Raw genomic sequence first — 4,819 nt, 5'->3', positions numbered from 1 at the left:
TGCATAGATTTTATTCCTTAATCACTCATCCCTGTGTTAGCAAAACGCTCATGATTCATGAATGGGGCTTTCAATAAAGGAAATTTACTTAATGGTAGCAAGGATATTGTTAGGGACCAAGATTTCAGGAACCAAACATGAACCATGGAAAGTACTAGCTAAGCCAGAGAACAAGTCATAAGCCCACCGCCCTTCCCCAGAGCAGTAACACCTGTTTACTAACCAGAGGCTCCCAAAGATAAGAACATTCCACAGTCAGGCGCCTTGGCAACCAAATGTAAAGAGCATTCCATGGTCAGGTAGCCTAGCAACAGAACAAATGGCCCCTGACCAGTGACCTAGCAGACTTCCTGCATTTGCACAACCTCCCACATTCTGCACACCTTCCAAGTCCCTTCCCCTTCCCTCCTTCCTGCCCCTTCCCCTCCTATGCTATATAAGCCATGCAGAGAAAAATAAAGATTGATGGCTTGATCAGAATACTGTCTTGCTGTCGTCTCTCGTGTCCCCTGTTCTTTCATTCGCTCCCACAGGTGGGTCGCCCCCATTGAAACCCCGCTGGCTGGGGCAGGATATAAAAAAAAGAGAAGGTGAAACAGCTGTTTTGGGTAGATTATAACATATGAGAGGCTAAGGCACAATGATTCTCACAAGGTCAGAATTGCTAAATTCAAGATTCTAAATAAAAACAAAGAGCAAACATTAGTGTGGAAGGGATATGGGATCAGGAGAGCGTGGAGATATATTGTGTACCCCAATAAAATTTGCCTGGGTATCAGAGGAAAAGCCAGCCACTAAATTAGACATAGAAGCACTGGTGGCACACACCTTTAATCTCATCACTAGGGAGGCAGAGGTCCACCCAGATCTCCTTGAGTTCAAGGCCAGTCAGGGAACAGAATCAGGTATGGGGGCACATGCCTTTAATCCCAGCACTTGAGATCTTTTGCCTTTGCTACCAAGTATTTGGGAAGCTCACATTCCTTTAACACCAGCAGGAAGGAAGATGGCAGGGCACAGAAAAGTATATAAGGTGTGAGTAAATAGAAAGTCTTGCTCTTGAGGATGAGTATTTTGTAGAGATAAGCTAGTGGCTGGCTTCTTCTACTTCTCTGATCTTTCAGCTTTCACCCCAATACCTGGCTCTGGGTTTTCAATTAATAAGACCATTTAGCAATTCATATTGCAGGGAATGTAGGGAAGGGAAGGAGAAAATGATGTAATTATATTATAATATCCAAAAATAAAAGATATATATTTACTTTATTTATTCTTCTTTCATATATTACATCCCAGCTGCAATTTCCCCTCCCATCATTTCTCCCAGTCCCAGCACCCACTTCCTCTTCTCCCTAGTCCACTTCTCCTCTGCTCCCCTTCAGAAAAGATCAGGACTTCCAGTATCAAATGAACACAGCATGAAAAACTGACAATTAAGTCTAAGCACATACCCCCATATCAAGGATGGACAAGGCAAGTCAGTAGGAGGTAAAGGTCCCAAAAGTAGACAAAAGAGTCAGAGACAGCCCTCAGCCCCACTCTTAGGAGTACTACAAGAACACTAAGCTACACAAACACACCATGTATTCAGAGAACCTAGGTCAGACCCCTGCAGGTTTCATTATTTTGGCCCCAGTTCCATGAGCCTGTATAAGCCCTGCTTAATTGATTGTACAGTCCATGTTCTTCTGGTGTCCTCAACCTCTCTGGCTCCTACGATCCTTCCCCTTTCCTGAGCTTGGCCTAATGTCTGGCTGTGGGTCTCTTCATCTGCTTCCATCAGTGTCTGGATGAAGCCTGTCTAAGGATGATTGTGCTTAGACTCTGGTTTATGAGTATAGCAGAAACTCCTTACAAATTATTTCATTGACTTTTTTTTTTTTGTCAGTCTTGTTTGGTTCTATCCTAGGTCTCTGGGCCATCTTCTGGTTCCTGGTTCTCTAGGTAGTAGTAGATATGGTGTCTCTCTCATGGCCTGTGCCTCAAGTTGAACCAGTCAATGGCTGGCCACTCCTACAAGTTCTGCACCAAAACTACCCCATCATACCTTATAGGCAGAACAGATTGTAGGTTGAAGGTTTTGTAGCTGGGTTGGTGTTCTAGTCCCTTTGCTGGAAGTCTTGTCTGGTTACAGAAGATGAACAGTTCAGGCTCCATATTCCCCATTGCTAGGAGTCTTTGCTTGGGTCACTCTCTTAGATTTCCATTGAATTAGGTTTCCTCTAATTGTCCTAGAAATGCCCAATTCTTAAAGGCAGACAGATAGATGAACATTATGCTATTTTTAAAATTCATTTTTCTTTGTATTAAACACAATAGGGTATGTTAAATCTCAAATATACCACTTTGTTATTTTTTATAAATGTGAATTCTAATTGCAGAATATTTTATTATGAGAAAATTAATACATACATATTTCCTTTAAAGATGACTAAGATAGTATACATATTTGAGGTTTGACAATGTAAAAATCAAATTATTATACAGTCACAGGCCCTGTAAGTTGCAAGTTTATACTCAAAGTGCTATACTCTATTATACCCCAGTATAACAAGATGATGTCAAACCTATTATATCTTTTGAGTTGTCTGTTTTCTGTGTCCTTTGAGGTTCCCTTGTTTATCTGCAGTTTCATTTCCCATTGTTTCAGGCATTAGGTGTCAACTGTAATCTGAAAGCATCATCTGTCTTAAAGTTTATAACTATAACACATAAGGGCTTGGACTTTGATGCAATCATTCTTCCTGTGGGCACACACAGAGAGAAACAGATTCCAGTGCTTTCTACACAACCATCTCCTAAAATATATGTCTGTAACTGCAGAGTGGTTGTAATTGACTGATTGGTCTGGCGTCATCAAACCACCAGTACTGGCTACCACACTAGTGAGAATGAGTCAAACGGAAATCTGAATTTTCACACTTCCCCCTCAAGGGTTTACTCATCCTTGCCATATTTATTTCACATTCACTGAAGTTTATTGTTTTTTAAATATATTGTGAATTTATTGTCAAATAATACTGATGCTCAGCAGAACTGGATTCCTAAGCACCTTGAATTTGGTTTTGTTATTAAATTTGTTCACATATTTTATCTTTAGAAATACTTTTTCTTTAAATAATTTCTTTTACTTTTATTTATTTATTTATTTATTTATTTATTTATTTATTTATTTATTGTATTTAGATTTCCAGTGTATTTAAATAAAATTCTACCCTCAGATACAGTTTATGTCATGACCATGGAGTTGCACTTGTTCATATTTTTTGCATTTATTATTATTATTATTATTATTATTATTATTATATTTGTGTTTTAATTCTAAACATCAGCCATGGTTTCCCCTGTCCTCCCCCTCCCACCCACACCCCCAACTTCTCCCCATCTCCTCCTCTCCATTCCCATCTCCTCCAGGGCCAAGACTCCCCTGGGGATTCATTTAAACCTGGTGGATTCAGTACAGGCAGGTCCAGTCCCCTCCTTCCAGGCTGAGCAAACCCTGTGTAAGCCCGAGGTTCCAAACAGCCAGCTCATGCACCAAGGACAGGTCCTGGTCCCACAGCCTGGATGACTCCCAAGCCATTCAAGCTATTCAGTTGTCTCACTTATCCAGAGGGCCTGCTCCAGCTGGGAGGCTCCACAGCCTTTGGTTCATAATTCATGTGCTTCCATTCATTTGGCTATTTGTCCCTGTGCTTTTCCAATCTTTGTCTCAACAATTCATACTCTTACACTCCTTCCTCTTTCTCGACAATTGGACACCAGGAGCTCCACCTGGGGCCTGGCTGAGCATCTCTGCATTCACTTCCATCAGCCATTGGATGAGAGTTCCAGCACGACTGTTAGGGTGCCTGGCCATCTGATCACCAGACTAGGTCAGATCAGGCTTTCTCTCGACCATTGCCAGCAGTCTACAGAGGTTGTATCATTGTGGATTTCTTGAGACCTCTCCAGCACTCTGCCCATTCCAGCTCCCATGTTGTCTTCATTTATCGTGGTCTGTTATTCCTTGTTCTCCTTCTCTGTTCTTGATCCAGCTGGGATCCCCTGCTCCCCCAAGCTCTCCCTCCCTCAAACCTTGCCCTTCATTACTCCCACTGTTGTCCAGGTTGTTCATGTAGATCTCATCCATCTCTCTGTCATTGGGTAATCCCTGTGTCTTCCCCAGGGTCCCATTTTCTAGGTAGCTTCCCTGGAGTTGTGTAGCAGTCTAGTCATCTTTGTTTTACATCTAGTATCCTCATATGAGTGAGTACATACCATGTTTGTCCTTCTGAATCTGGGTTACATCACTCAGGATGATTTTTTTTCTAGATCCATCCATTTGCCTGCAAACCTCATGATGTCATTGTTTTTCTCTGCTGAGTAGTACTCCATTGTGTATATGTACCATATTTTCTTTATCCATTCTTCAGTTGAAGGGCATCTAGGTTGTTTCCAGGTTCTGGCTATTACAAACAATGCTGATATGAACATAGATGAGCAAATGCCCTTGTGGTATGATTGAGCATTCCTTGGGTATATGCCCAAGCATGCTACAGCTGGGTTTTGGGGGAGATGGATTCCCAATTTTCTAAGGAAGTGCCATATTGATTTCCAAAGTGGCTGTAAAAGCTTGCATTCCTACCAGCAGTGGAGGAGAGTTCCCCTTGCTCCACATCAAATTAAATGGAGAGAAACTCAAAGCAATACCACTAAAGCCAGGAACAAGGCAAGGCTGTCCTCTCTCCCCATACTTATTCAATATAGTACTTGAAGTTCTAGCCAGAGCTATAAGACAATATAAGGAGATTAAAGGGATACAAATTGGAAAGGAAGA

The sequence above is a fragment of the Onychomys torridus genome, chromosome 6, assembly GCF_903995425.1.
Source record: "Onychomys torridus chromosome 6, mOncTor1.1, whole genome shotgun sequence".
Lineage (NCBI taxonomy): Eukaryota > Metazoa > Chordata > Mammalia > Rodentia > Cricetidae > Onychomys > Onychomys torridus.
Note: the sequence above shows the minus strand (reverse complement) of the source record.